We start from the raw sequence: 14,865 nt of genomic DNA, 5'->3' as shown, positions 1-14,865 counted from the left end.
GGAGAACGACAGAGACTTCAATAACATTAATTTCCAGCAACTATCCTGCAACCTAATTTTCTGAGTCTGGCCCTCACTGTTGTTGTTTGTTTTTTATACTACTGTTTTCAAAACACGGGAGGGTCTAAATCATTGGGGGTAAAATTGGACACTGGCAGCGGGCGTAAAATATTCGGAATCGCTTTTCCCGCCACTTACACCATTCACCTGATATTGAGCTGTATTGAATTCAATGGGACTGTATAACGGGTCAGCCATGAGAAACCGCCTCTTTTTCGTCCACGCCCATGTTCAATTTCACCCCATTCAGCGTGTAAGAGCGGCCAAGACCATAGACTTCCCTACAAATTAGAGGGGAGGTGGTTGTCCATAACTTGGAGAGGATGCAGAAAGGATTTCCCAGAACCGTACCAGGGATGAGGGACTTCAGTTATGTAGCGAAACTGGAGAAGCTGGGGTTGTTCTCCTTGGAGCAGGATAAGGGGAGATTTAATCGAGGAGTTTTGATAGGGTAGATAGGAGAAACTGTTTCCACTGGCAGGAGGGTCGGTAACCAGAGGGCGCAGATTGATGATAATTGGCAAAGAAGCCAGGGGGAGATGAGTGGAATTTTCTTTACGCAGCGAGTTGTTCTGATCTGGAACCGAATACCTGAAAGGGCGGTGGAAGCAGATTCGTGTTTAAAATCTACCCCAATGACTCAGTGTATAACTGATGCTCTCTCTGTCCAGTCGGTCCCAGTGAAATAAAGCAGTTTAGAGATGTTCAAAATAGAATCGGATCAATAATTGTAAAGGAGAAAGGTTGCAGGGCCATGGGGAAAGTGCAGGGGAGCGGGACTAAATGGATCGCTCTTTCAAAGAGCCAGCACAGACACCAGGGGCCGAATGGCCTCCTTCTGTGCAGTTTGATTCAAATCAATGGGGTGATTGTAAATCGAAGCATTTACATCATTTGAGCATTTAATAGAAAATTTAACCCGCATCAAACCCACGTGAATCAGCTGGTAGGAAGAGTAAAGGGAACGCGAGGTTTCGGGTTTTGCCCCACACGAACTTTGTATGTCAGTAACATTTAGCGGAAGAGGTGACAGCGAGGTTGATGTGCGCTGACACTTCCTGGAGGCTCCACTCAGATTGTGTCGAGCGGACAGCAAAGAGGGGAGATCAGCCAAATCCCCGACTACCAGAGTCCTGACTGGGGACAGGGAGAGCAAGGCGGGGAGATCAGCCGAATCACCGAGTATCAGCGTCTTCACTGGTGACCGGGAGAGCAAGGCGCGGAGATCAGCCGAATCCCCGAGTATCAGAGTCCTGACTGGGGACAGGGAGAGCAAGGCGGGGAGATCAGCTGAATCACCGAGTATCAGCGTCTTCACTGGTGACCGGGAGAGCAAGGCGCGGAGATCAGCCGAATCCCCGAGTATCAGAGCCTTCAGTGGGGACAGGGAGAGCAAGGCGGGGAGATCAGCCGAATCCCCGAGTATCAGAGTCTTAACTGGGGACAGGGAGAGCAAGGCGGGGAGATCAGCCGAATCTCCGAGTATCAGAGTCCTGACTGGGGACAGGGAGAGCAAGGCGGGGAGATCAGCCGAATCCCCGAGTATCAGAGTCCTGACTGGGGACAGGAGCCGTGCGGACCGGATCTCATGTCGCTTCAGTCTTTTCAATGGATGAATTGGGTGAGTGACTGAGAATGTCTCAGAGTGGGGGATTATTTCGAAGGAAACACATTTCTACATTAAGTGCACAGCTCGTCGCACACACGGTTCTGGGTAGAAACCAGATGGTGATCAGAATTAAAGATAAAACCTCATGCAGAGAATGAATCAACACCAAATGCGGGTGATCCCATTATTCTCAGGTGAATGTTAGGGTCGAATTGAAACCCAGAGCTACTTTAATCAGAACACAGTGGGATTGAATAAACCTTCTGGTAAAAAAAAACAAATTGAAGGGGGAACTGAGTGCGTCTCAAAATGTCTGCCCCTGAGTGACACAAATTAAAAGCAACATGCTGAAACTTGCAGAGACAGAGGCGAACGGTTTCCATTTGTGGGAACTCACTTCCTCCAACTTTTTATCGATAAGAGAAAGAGGTTTTTGCACTTTTCACGTTGTCTGCCCTTGCTATGTCTGATTCAACGTTTGATATGGGCACGTGTCTTCTGGCAATTTAACTTGTTAAATGCCTGTCTGTGTAGGATTTTAGAATTGGTTGATGGTTAAAGGTTAGATTTCATCATCCTGCTGCTTCTCCCCAACAGAAAATACACACAGGTACTCAGTCACTCACTTATATACAGAGGCATCCTCTGTCTCCCTCTCTGATGCGCATACTCACTCAGATATGGAGAGCCATTTTCTCTCTCTCTCTCTCTCTTCCTCTCACATACGCACACATTCAGTCAGTCCCTCACTGATACACTGTGTGTCTCCCTCCATCACATATGCACGCACCTGCACAGAGTCACTCAGAAAAACAGAGCCATTTTCTCTTTCTCTCTCCTCTCTCTGCCTCTCACATACGCACACACTCAGTCAGTCCCTCACTGATACACTTTGTGTCTCCCTCCATCACATATACACACACCTGCTCAGAGTCACTCAGATATACAGATGCATCCTCCCTCTCTCTCTTTGTCTCTCTCATACACACGCACTCACTCAGTTGTTCACTGATACCCTATGTATCTGGCTCCCTCACATAAACACACATTAAGAGTCTCACAGTTATACAGAGGCATCCATTCTCTCTCTCATACTCACACAATCCTCAGTTGCCCACTGATAAAATCTGTTTCGCTCTCCCTCTCTCTCATATACACACATACACATTCAGATTCATTCATTGATATAGATAAGTAAGCACTTCCCCTATCTCTCTCTATGAAACACACACAGAGTCACTGACTGATGTACACACGCCTCCTCTCTCTCTCATATGGTGCACTGCCATCGTTTGGGGTCGGTGCCCTCGAGTGCCTGCCCCGCCTCTTGTGTAAGGAACAGTAAACTGTCATCCTATGGTAACACAGTGCCCTCCCCGCCCCGTTGTGTCAGGCACGGTACAACGTCATCCTTTGGTGACACCGTGCCCTCGCTAAAGTGTGAGTCCTTCGATCATATCCATTGTGTTTGGAGAGTGGCCCCGAGAAATCTTTCAACTCCAATTCCCCATCAACTACTGATATTTTTGGAGATAGTGATTTTATTTATCCTAAAACTAAGAGTGGGCCATATTTGTTTACACATTCTACTTCAAATCATTCACTTACTGATCCTGATTTTCTCTGATCAGAGATATTTTATTACAGGCATGTGAATGAGTTGTAATCTATCGTCCAGTTGTGTACATCAATGACCATTTATAGCAAAATAGAAACAAGTTAATTGCTGAGAGCTTCTATTTTCTTTTGTTCTCTTAAATATGGTCAAAGTTCCCTCCACATTCCCACACTGAGGTGTTGTTATTATAGTTAATATCTATTTGAGGGTAAAGTATTCTGATTAAAATGTCTCACTTGTCGTTACAAACGTTCCGTCCCCACCCCCACATACCAGCACTTTGGAATTTGCAGCTAACTGGAGACACATCCAGTCTCTGAGTCAGGAAATGTCAATTCAAGACGGTTAGAAACCCACTCCACAGCTGTGAACAGGACTTTTACTCATCGGAGTGTCCACACTAAACAGTAACACTCACAGCAAGGGAAACCCCTTCTTTCTATGATAAATCAGTCCCATGTTATGTTATATAATTATTCAGTGAAGTGAACTCTCTACAATAGTGACACTTCCCAGTCACGGTGTTGGGGCAGTACAGCTGCCTTCTGTGGGTAGAACCATGTCGCTGAGGATATTGTCCCATCAACTCTCCCTGTTTGTCGATGATGCCACTAAAATACACTTGGAAACTAGGAGTCTGGCCCCTCGATGAAGTTCAGCCAGAAAATATAAAGGAATGGCCACTGATTCACAAATAGCAAATGTGATCCTAAAAACAGGGGCAGCACATGTAGAAGGAATTGCCTCTAATTGTGGCTGGACAATGAAACGATCAAATATTGTGGTCGGGGTGGTAAAGAGACATGGAATGTGGGAACAGAGTTCATCAAACAGTGTGTTTATTCAATCAAATATTTGATATTCAATCGTTTCAGATTCAATTCCTTTTATTTTAATTCAATATTAAAGGAAAAGTGTATTTTGCATTCGACTTCACATCGTCAATATTGGTCTCATTTTCTCCCCTGCCATAATTAGATCTCCAGGTGAATGACAGAGTGATTGAGAAACGTCCACAGCTGGAAGTAAACAGGGATTGTAGACTGATGAACAACAGCATGTTAAACAGCACAGGATTGTGAGAGCAACAACCAGAGAGAACCCTTCCGATTCAAAGAGCTTCCAAAGTTCGACTGGGGAGAAAGGTAAGAGAAAGTCCCATTTCCTCAGATAAACACTGGTCCTGTAGACAGTCCACAAAGGTTACAAGGTAAGGGGGGAAATGTTGAGAATGAGACTGGGAGAGTCTGATCACCGAGTACAATTATCCAGCATGAGGCCGTGCAATGAAATGTGAAGTGAGATCAGTTTCTGTCTCAAAACACACAGTCACAAATTAATCTTGTTTGTATTTTAGAGTGAAGGGGTTTGATCTAAGAGGTGACTCCATTCTGAGGCAGAGCCCAGCAGATAAACTGTGTCTCCCCGCCCCCAGCACCAACTCGGAAATAACCCACCATTATCGCCCCGATAATATCGATATTACACTGTATGTTAATGCAGTAGCAAACACTGTTACCGAATTCAAATATATTTCATATCCAAATATCACAATCAGTCCTCTTACAATTCTGAACTGGTTGGTGGGTTTTACTTAATGTTATTTCCCATCAGTAAATCTATTTCTGGATATCACAATTGGAGTTGAAATAAATGATAATTTAAATATAAATTGGTGATAAAATAATACGTAAATTGTATTCTAATATTGATTTGTAAAATTTTTCCATTTGATTATTTTGTGTGTTGTCAGAATAAATGTTCCGGGTGATCACCTGATCCAGCTCCCGGCCTCGGCCGAGGGTTCTTTTTATTCAACTGAAAGCGATGTTTCTCCAGATACAATCTAGATTCATTTCCGTGCACTTTCAATACAATTACCTGATTATTATGGGGACCTGCTTCTGGCAGAAAATATAAACACCGACTTTCATCCCTTTTAACACTAACCGGAGGTTCCAGAAATGTGGTTGGTCCAAATTTTGTAACATTCCAGATGTACAAAGAATGTGACGATCAGATGTTTTGCCATCGAATTCAGTATTGTGGCAGTAATTTAAATGGTCCCTGTTAACTGTTACAGGTTTAGATGGCTTAAGACAATCAGATTTACAGAGCAGACGGGGTCTGTTTTTAACAATGTGACTATTTTATCGATGTCCTTCTGTAGATGCGGTGCTGCTTAATATTCTGAGAAGCTCGAACTGATAGTGAATTCAGTAAATCCCCAGTATCCGGTCTTGTGGTGTAAAAAATCCGTTACTGGAATCGCAGCTTCATGGGTAGAAAAAGTGTCTGAAAGTTTAGGGTTAATCTTCATCTTAACTGAACTCCAAGTACGTGATGGTGGTTTTTGTTATTTCCGGTTGAGTTATTTTCGTTGAGTGATTTCCTGTATTGCCAGGGAAACAATCTGTCAGATCTCAGTACAAGAGGCGTTGGTTCCAAATTATATCCGAAAGACCATGAAACATTCATTTTGAACTCCTATCGATATATTCAGACCATGACACATTCTGTGTAAACTCCTATCGATATATTCTGACCATGAAACATTCAGTGTAAACTCCTATCGATATATTCTGACCATGAAACATTCAGTGTAAACGCCTATCTATATATTTAGACCATGAAACATTCAGTGTAAACTCCTATCGATATATTCAGGCCATGACACGTTCAGTGTAAACTCCTATCGATATATTCAGACCATAAAACATTCAATGTAAACTCCTATCGATATATTCAGACCATAAAACATTCAATGTAAACTCCTATCGATATATTCAGACCATGATACATTCAGTGTAAACTACTATCTACATATTCAGACCATGAAACATTCAGTGTAAACTCCTATCTATATATTTTTAGTGTAACATTGAGCACTGTTGCCTTTGCTGATTATAATATTCAATAACCTTTTAAGTGTTCTGTTATATATTTCAGAAATCTTATATCAGTAAATTTAAATTCATAATTCCTCATTACTTTAATTTAGGCAAATGTTACGCAGTAAGGATTTTTTATTAACACTTTGACATTTCACCAAATATTTCAAACTGAAATGTATGGCCTGATTTGTTACTGTTCTCTAGATATTACATTTCTAAACTTCCAGTTTAAGCTGAACAATTCTCAAAACTAGTCATCTGTTTTTTTCTGTTTATGATCTTAAAGGAAAGTTTGGAAAACTGCAAAACAGTTTTGCACTGATCAGTAAAGAAGGTTTCTGTAGTTGAACTCTGAGTAACTTATTGAACTAAACTTCCTCATTTATAGAACATATCTTCTGGCAACACGCAGAGAGGGAAGGGATCGTGTCCTTTAATGGGGTGGTTTTAAAACCGTTACATTTTTCCGTGAAAAGTTGCTTACATCTTGTCCAAACGATATAGATCTGAAGCCTGAAATATAGAGTTTGTAAAACGTGCAGTTTATTGGGATAAAAAGCTGTGGCCTTTCAGTGGGATTTTCTTTTCCAGCTGAAGTGTGTGTCCCTCGGTCACATCCATTGTGTCTGGAGTGTGGCCCTGGTAAATCTTTCAACTCCAATTCGCCAGCAACTACTGATATTTTTAGTGATTTGATTTATCCTAAAACTAAGAGTGGGCCATATTTCATTAAACATTCTACTTTAAATCATTTGATTACTAATCCTGATTTTCTCTAAACAGAGATATTTTATTACAGCCATGAGAATGAGATGTAACCTGTTGTACAGTTGTCTACATGAATGACCATTTTTAGCAAAATAGAAAAAAATTAATTGCTGAGAGCTTTTATTTTCTCTTGTTCTCTTAAATATGGTCAACGTTCCCTCCACATTCCCACTCTGAGGTGTTGTTATTACAGTTAATACCTATTTGACAGTTAAATATTCTTATTATAATGTCTCACTTGTAGTTACAAACGTTCCCACACCCACATGCCAAAACTTTGGAATTTGCAGCTAACTGGAGACACACCCAGCCTCTGAGTCAGGAACTGTCAATTCAAGACGGTTGGAAACCCAGTCCACAGCTGTCAACAGGACTTTTACTCATCGGAGTGTCCACACTAAACAGTAACACTCACAGCAGGGGACAGCTCTTCTTTCTGTGATAAATCAGTCCCATGTTATGTTATTTTGTGTAAATATTCAGTGAAGTGAACTCACTACAATAGTCCCACTTCCCAGTCACGATGTTGGGGCAGTACAGCTGCCTTCTGAGGGTAGAACCATGTCACTGAGGATATTGTCCTATCAACTCTCCCTGTTTGTCGATGATGCCATTCAAATGCACTTGGAAAATAGGAGTCTGGCCCCTGGATGGAGTTCAGCCAGAAAATATAAAGGAATGTTCACTGATTCACAAATAGCAAATGTGATCCTAAAAACAAGGGTGGGACATGGAGAAGGAATTGTCTCGAACTGGGGCTGGAGAATGAAACGATCACATATTGTGGTCGGAGTGGTAAAGAGACATGGAATGTTGGAACAGAGTTCATCAAACAGTGTTTATTCAATCAAATATTTATAGTTTTTCAAATGTTTAAGTTTCAATTACTTTTATTTTAATTCAACATTAGAGGGCAACTGTATATTACATTCTCCTTCACACCATCAATATTGGTCTCATTTTCTGCCCTGTCATAATTAGAGCACCCGGTGAATGGCCGAGTGATTGAGAAAAGTCCACAGCTGGAAGTATACAGGGATTGTCGACTGAGGAGCAACAGCAGGTGAACCAGCACATGATTGTGAGAGCAGCAACCAGAGACAACCCTTCCGATTCAAAGAGCTTCCATCGATCGAATGGGGAGAAAGGTAAGAGAAAGTCCCATTTCCTCAGATAAACACTGGTCCTGGAGACAGCCCACAAAGGTTACAAGGTAAGGGGGAAATGGTGAGAATGAGACTGGGAGAGTCTGATCACCGAGTACAATTATCCAGCATGAGGCCGTGTAAAGAAACGTGAAATGAGATGTTTCTGTCTCAAAACACACAGTTACAAATGAATCTTGTGTGTGTTTTAGAGTGAAGGGGTTTGATCTAAGAGGTGACTCCATTCTGAGGCAGAGCCCAGCAGATATACAGTGCCTCCACCCCCTCCCCGCCACCCTCCACCCCCACCCCGACCCAGCACCAACTCGGAAAGACACCACCTTCATGGCCCCGATAATATCGATATTAGGCTGTGTGTTCAGGTAGTACCAGACAGTGTTATTGAATTCAAATATATTTCATATCCAACTATCAAAATCAATCATCTTACAATTCTGCACTGGAAACTGAGTTTTACTTAATGTTATTTCGTATTCGTAAATCTATTTCTGCATTTCACAATTACGGTTGAATTAAATGATAATTTAAATATAAACTGGTGATAAAATGATACGTAAATCGTATTCTGATAATGATTTGTCAAATTTCTTCCAATTGATTATTTTGTGTGTTGTCAGAATAAATGTTCTGGGTGATCACCTGATCCAGCTCCCGGCCTCGGCCTAGGGTTCTTTCTATTAAACTGAGAGTGATTTTTTTCCACATACAATCTGGATTCATTTCCGTGCTCTTTCAACACAATTATTATGGGGACCTGCTTTTAGCAGAAAATATAAACACTGTCTTTCAGCCCTTTAAACACTAACTGGAGTTTGCCGAAATGACGCTTATCCAAATTTTGTAACATTCCAGATGTATAAAGAATGTGACGATCAGATGTTTCGCTCTCGAATCCAATATTGTGGCAGTAATTTAAACGGTCACTGTAAACAGTTACAGGTTTAGATGGTTCAAGACAATCAGATTTTCAGAGCAGACAGGGTTTTTTTTTAATAATGTGACTGTTTTATCCATGTCCTTCTGTAGATGCGGTGCTGCTTAATGTTCTGTAGGGCTGGCACTGATAGTGAATTCACTAAATCCCCAGTATCCGGTCTTGTGGTGTAAAAAAATCCGTTATTGGAATCGCAGCTTCATGGTTCGAAGAAGTGTCTGAATGTTCAGGGTTAATCTTCATCTGAACTAAACTCCCAATACGATGGTGGTTTTTGTTATTTCCGTTTCGTTATTTTCGTTGAATGATTTCCTCTGTTGCCAGGGTAACAATCTGTCAGATCTCAGTACAAGAGGCGTTGGTTCAAATTTATATCCGAAAGGGAGGGAAGGGGATCAGGATCAGACTGTGTGGGGAGTGTCTGGGACTGGGGAGGGAGGGGGATCAGGATCAGACCGTGCGGGGAGTGTCTGGGACTGGGGGAGGGAGGGAGGGGGATCAGGATCAGACCGTGCGGGGAGTGTGTGGGACTGGGGGAGGGAGGGAGGGGGATCAGGATCAGACCATGCGGGGAGTGTCTGGGACTGGGGAGGGAGGGGGATCAGGGTCAGACCGTGTGGGGAGTGTCTGGGACTGTGGGAGGGAGGGAGGGGGATCAGGATCAGACTGTGCGGGGAGTGTCAGGGACTGGGGGAGGGAGGGAGGGGGATCAGGATCAGACCATGCGGGGAGTGTCTGGGACTGGGGAGGGAGGGGGATCAGGATCAGACTGTGCGGAGAGTGTCTGAGACTGGGGAGGCAGGGGGATCAGGATCAGACTGTGCAGGGAGTGTCTGGGACTGGGGGAGGGATGGAGGGGGATCAGGATCAGACCGTGCGGGGAGTGTGTGGGACTGGGGGAGGCAGGGAGGGGGATCAGTATCAGACAGTGCCGGGAGTGTCTGGGACTGTGGGAGGGAGGGAGGTGGATCAGGATCAGACTGTGCAGGGAGTGTCTGGGACTGGGGGAGGGAGGGAGCGGGATCAGGTTCAGACCGTGCGGGGAGTGACTGGGACTGGGGGAGGGAGTGTGGTTTTTGGGAGGTGTATGTGTGAGTGACGTTTGAGGGTGGGGGACATGTGATTGAGGGTGGAGGGTGGGTGACGTGAGTGAGGGTGGAGCGAGGAGGCTGTGTGAGTGATGGAGGTGGTGATATGTGAGTGAGGCTGGAGGGAGATGGATGTGAGTGAGGGTGGAGGGAGGTGAATGTGTGATTAACTGTGGATTGAGGAGGATGTGTGATTGAGGGTTGAGAGAGGGGGGTGTGAGTGATGTTGGATGTAGAGCGATGTGAGGGGGAGGGAGGGAGTTGTGAGTGAGGGTGGATGGAGTGGGATGTATGAGTGACGGTGGAACGAGTTGGATGTGTGAGTGATGTTAGAGGGTGTGGGATGTCACTGAGGGTAGGGAGTGTGAGATAAGGTGGAGGGAGATGCATGTGAATGAGGGTTGTGTGTTTGGGATGTGCAAGTTAGGGTGGAAGGAGGGTGATATGTGAGTGAGGATGGACGGAGGGCGATGTGTGAGTGAGAGTGGAGGAAAGGTGATGTGTGAGTATCGGTGGACTGAGCGGGATGTGTGGTTGAGGGTGCAGGGAGGGGGATTTGCGTGATGGTGGAGGGAGGTGGATGTGAGTGAGGGTGCAGACAGGGGGATATGTGAGTGAGGGTGGAGGTTGTGGGATGTGAGTGTGGAGGGAGGGGGATGTGACAGTGAGGGTGGAGGGAGGGGGATGTGACAGTGAGGGTGGAGTAGGTGAATGTGTGAGTGAGTGTTGCGGAAGGAGTGTGTGTGTGGGTGTAGGATAAGTAGGGAGATGTGTGAGTCAGGGTGGAGGGAGGGAAATGTAATTGAGGGTGCAGTGAAAGTGATGTGAGTGAGAGTGGAGGGAGGGAAATGTGAGTGAGGGTGGAGGGATGGGGATGTGAGTGAGGTTGATGGGGGTGACGTGAGTGAAGGGGAGTGAGGGGTTTGTTTGTGATGGTGGGGGGAGGGTGATGTGAGTGTGGATGGAGGGAGGGTGATGTGTGATTAAGAGTGGAGTGAGGTGTTTGTGGGTGAGAAGGGAGGGAGGGGATGTGAGTGTGGGTGGTGGGTGGAGGATGTGAGTTAGAAAGGAGGGAGGGCATGTTAGTGAGCGTGGAGTGAGGGGTATGTGTGTAAGTGTGGTGGGAGGGGGACGTGAGTGAAGGTGTAGGGAAGGGGCTGTGAGTAAGAATTCGAGATGGGTGATGTGTGTCAGGGTGGAGAGACGGTGATGTGAGTGAGAAGGGAGGGAGGGGATGTGAGTGTGGGTGGTGGGTGGGGGATGTGAGTTAGAAAGGAGGGTGGGTATGTTAGTGAGCGTGGAGTGAGGGGTATGTGTGTAAGTGTGGTGGGAGGGGGACGTGAGTGAAGGTGTAGGGAAGGGGCTGTGTGTAAGAATTCGAGAAGGGTGATGTGTGTCAGGGTGGAGGGACGGTGATGTGAGTGAGAAGGGAGGGAGGGGGATGTGAGTGAGGATGGTTTGAGGGGGATGCTTGTGAGGGTGGAGGGAGAGTGATATGTGTGAGGGTCGGGGATGATTTGTGAGTGAGGGTGGAGGGAGGGGGATGTGATTGAGGGTGGAGAGAGTTGATTTGTGAGTGAGGGTGGATGGAGGAGGATGTAAGTGGGGTTGGTGGAAGGGCTAAGTGACTGAGGTTGGAGGGCGGGGTATATGAGTGATGGTGGATGGTGAACAACATGACTGAGTGTTGGTTTAGTTAGTTCGGGAAGAAGGAGGAGTATGTGAGTGAGTGTGGAGGGAGTGGAATGTGAGTGAGCATGTAGTGAGGGGATGTTCATGAGTGTGGAGTCTGGGAATGTGTGAGTGAGGTCGGAGGGAGGGTGACGTGAATGAGGGTAGAGGAAGGGTGACGTTGGTGAGGGTGCAGGGAGTTGGATGTGTGAGTAATGGGGTGGGAGAGGGAAGTATGTGTGAGTGTGGAGGGAGGGGGACGTGAGTGAAGGTGGAGTTAGGGGATGTGAGTGAGGGTGGAGGGACGGATATATGAGTGAGTGTGGTGGGAGTAGGATTTGAGTGAGGGTGGAGGGAAAGGGATGTGAGTGATAGTGGAGGGATGGGACGTGTGAGTGAGAGTGGAGGGAGAGTGATGTATGAATGAGGGTGGAATGAAGGGTATATGAGTGCGGGTGAAGGTGATGTGTTTGAGAGTGAGTGTGGAGGAACGGGATGTGAGTGAGGGTGGAGGGAGTGTGAAGAGAGTGAGGGTGGAAGAAGGGGTTTTGAGTGAGGATGGAGGGAGGGGAATATGTGTGTGTGGAGGGAGGAGTTTGTTATTGAGGGTGGAGGGAGTGGATGTCGATTGAGTGTGTAGGGAGGGGTTGTGAGTGAGGGTGGAGGGAGGGGGATGTGAGTGATGTTGGAGGGACGGGGAGGTGAGTGACGATAATGAGATGTTAATGTGAATGATGGTTGTGGGAGTGGGATGTGTGAGTGAGGTTGGTGGGATGGTGTGGGAGAGAAGCTGGAGAGAGAGAGATCTGAATTAGGATGGAGGGAGGGGGATGTGTGAGTGAGGCTGGAGGGAGAGGGATGTGAGTGAGGATGGAGGGAGGTGATTGTGTGAGTGAATGTGGAGTGAGGGGGATGTTTGATTAAGTGTGTAGGGAGGCAGATGTGAGTGATGTTGGATGTGGGGCGATGTGAGTGAGCATGGTGGGGAAGGGATGTGAGTGAGGGTGGAGGGAGGGAGATGTGTATTAGGGGGCGGGAGTGGGATGTCTGAGTTTGGTTTTTGGGAGGGGATTGTGTGAGTGACGTTTGAGGGTGGGGGGCGTGTGATTGAGGGTAGAGAGTGGGTGACGTGAGTGAGGGTGGAAGGAGGAGGCTGTATGAGTGATGGAGGAGGGGGATATTGAGTGAGGCTGGAGGGAGAGGAATGTGAGTGAGGGTGGAGGGAGATAAATGTGTGAGTGACTGTGTGATTGAGGGTCGAGCGAGGGGAATGTGAGTGATTTTGGACGTAGGGCAATGTGAGAGAGGGTAGCGGGAGGGGGATGTGAGTGAGGGTGGAGGGGTGGGATGTGTGAGTGACGGTGGAACGAGGTGAATATGTGAGTGAGGGTGGGGGATGTGAATCAGTGTGGAGGGAGGGGCATGTGTCAGTGAGGGTGGAGGGAGGTGGATGTGTTGGTGGAGGTGGAGTGAGTGTTGTGGAAGGGGTTGTGGGTGGGGTGGGGGGTTAGGGAGGGAGATGTGTGAGTGTCGGTGAAGGTTGAATGAGGGTGGAGTGAAGGGGATGTGAATGAGGGTGGAGGGAGTGGAAGTCGAGTGAGGGTCTAGGGAAGGGATGTCAGTGAGGTTGGAGGGAGGGTGTTGTGAGTGAGGATGGAGGGAGGGGGATGAGAGTAAGTGCAGAGGGAGCTGATATTCAGTAAGGGTGGAGGGAAGGGTTTGTGAGTGAGGGTGGAGGGAAGGGGTTGTGAGTGAGGGTGGAGGGAGAGTGATTTGAGTGTGGGTGGAGCGAAAGTGGGTGTGAGCAAGGGTGGAGGGAGGGGTATGTGTGTGTGGCTGGACAGAAGTGAATGTGAGTGAGAGTGGAGTGAGGGGTATGTGAGTGAGAGTGGAGGGAAGGCGATGTGAAATAAGGTGGAGAGATAGGGATATAAGTGAGTGTTGAGGGAGTGTGATGTGAGTGAGAGTGGAGTGAGGGGTATGTGAGTGAATGTGGAGGAAGGGGGATGTGATTGAGGGTGCAGGGAGGGGTATTTGTGTGAGGGTGGAGGGAGGGGGATGTGTGAGGGTAGAGGGTGGGGTATTAAGTGAGAGTGGAAAGAGGCTAAATGTGGGTGAGAGTGCAGGGAGAGGGATGTGAAAGAGGATGGAGAGATGGGGATGTGGGTGAATGTGGAGGGAGGGGCATGAGAGTGACTGCGTTGTCCCTCTCTCTGGGCCCGGGAAAGTTTGGTAGCTCCGGGAATTGTGGTTGTGGCTCAGAGAAATCTCCCCCTCCCTGAACCCTGGGCCTCAGTCAGTTTGGAGCTGCACTCCCGCTCACCCCGCCTGGTCTCACTGCCTGGTCTTACAGCCCAGTCCATGCCCTGGGTTACCTCATAAGAACGTAAGAAATAGGAGCAGGGGTGGGCCACAAGGCTCCTCGATCCTGCTCCGCCATTCAACTCCACTTTCCCGTCTGATCCCCATAGCCCTTGATTCCCTTAGAGTCCAAAAATTTATCCATCTAAGCCTTGAATATAGTCAACGACTGACCATCCACAACTCCCTTGGGGAAAAGAAAATCCATAGGTTCACAACCCTCTGAATGAAGATATTTCCCCTCCTCTCAGTCCTAAATGTCTGACCCCGTATCCTGAGAATATGCCCCTTGTTCTGGACTATCCATCCAGGGGAAACAACCTCTCAGCATCTACCCTGTCAAAAACCCTCAGAATCTTATATGATTCAATGAGATCACCTCTCACTATTCTAAACTCCAGAGAGTATAAGCCCATTCTACTCAATCTCTCCTCATAGGAGAACCCTCTCATCCCAGGAATCATTCCAGTGAACCTTTGTTGCTGTGCCTGTAAGACAATACACCCTTCCTTAGATAAGGAGACCAAAACTGTACACAGTACTCCAGGTGAGGTCTCACCAAACCCCTGTACAATTGTAGGAAGACTTCCTTACAATAAAGGCCAACATGCCATTTGCCTTCATAATTGTTTGCTGCACCTGTATGTTAACTTTTTGTGTTTCTTGTACGAGGACACCCAGATGTCTCTGAACACT

The 14,865-nt window shown here is 46.6% G+C and overlaps 1 protein-coding gene across 5 annotated transcripts in view; it reads left to right on the top strand.

The window, feature by feature from the left end:
* Positions 1–1,125: 1,125 nt before the first annotated feature.
* Positions 1,126–14,865, top strand: part of LOC137316327 (NACHT, LRR and PYD domains-containing protein 4C-like) — a 36,510-nt gene continuing 22,770 nt past the window's right edge. For 2 of the 5 annotated variants that reach the window (XM_067980395.1, XM_067980392.1), the window contains exons 1-3: positions 1,126–1,681; positions 4,266–4,432; positions 7,931–8,097. The gene's annotated coding sequence lies outside the window, so the exon portion shown is untranslated. Of the gene's footprint in view, positions 1,682–4,265; positions 4,433–7,309; positions 7,745–7,930; positions 8,098–13,901; positions 14,717–14,865 lie in introns of those variants that run through there. The other 3 variants (XR_010961534.1, XM_067980393.1, XM_067980394.1) reach the window with 3 other exon arrangements.

Source organism: Heptranchias perlo, unplaced genomic scaffold (genome assembly GCF_035084215.1).
Source record: "Heptranchias perlo isolate sHepPer1 unplaced genomic scaffold, sHepPer1.hap1 HAP1_SCAFFOLD_59, whole genome shotgun sequence".
Taxonomy (NCBI): domain Eukaryota; kingdom Metazoa; phylum Chordata; class Chondrichthyes; order Hexanchiformes; family Hexanchidae; genus Heptranchias; species Heptranchias perlo.
The sequence above is the reverse complement of the archived record's forward strand: the minus strand, read 5'-3'. Positions and strand labels throughout refer to the sequence as shown.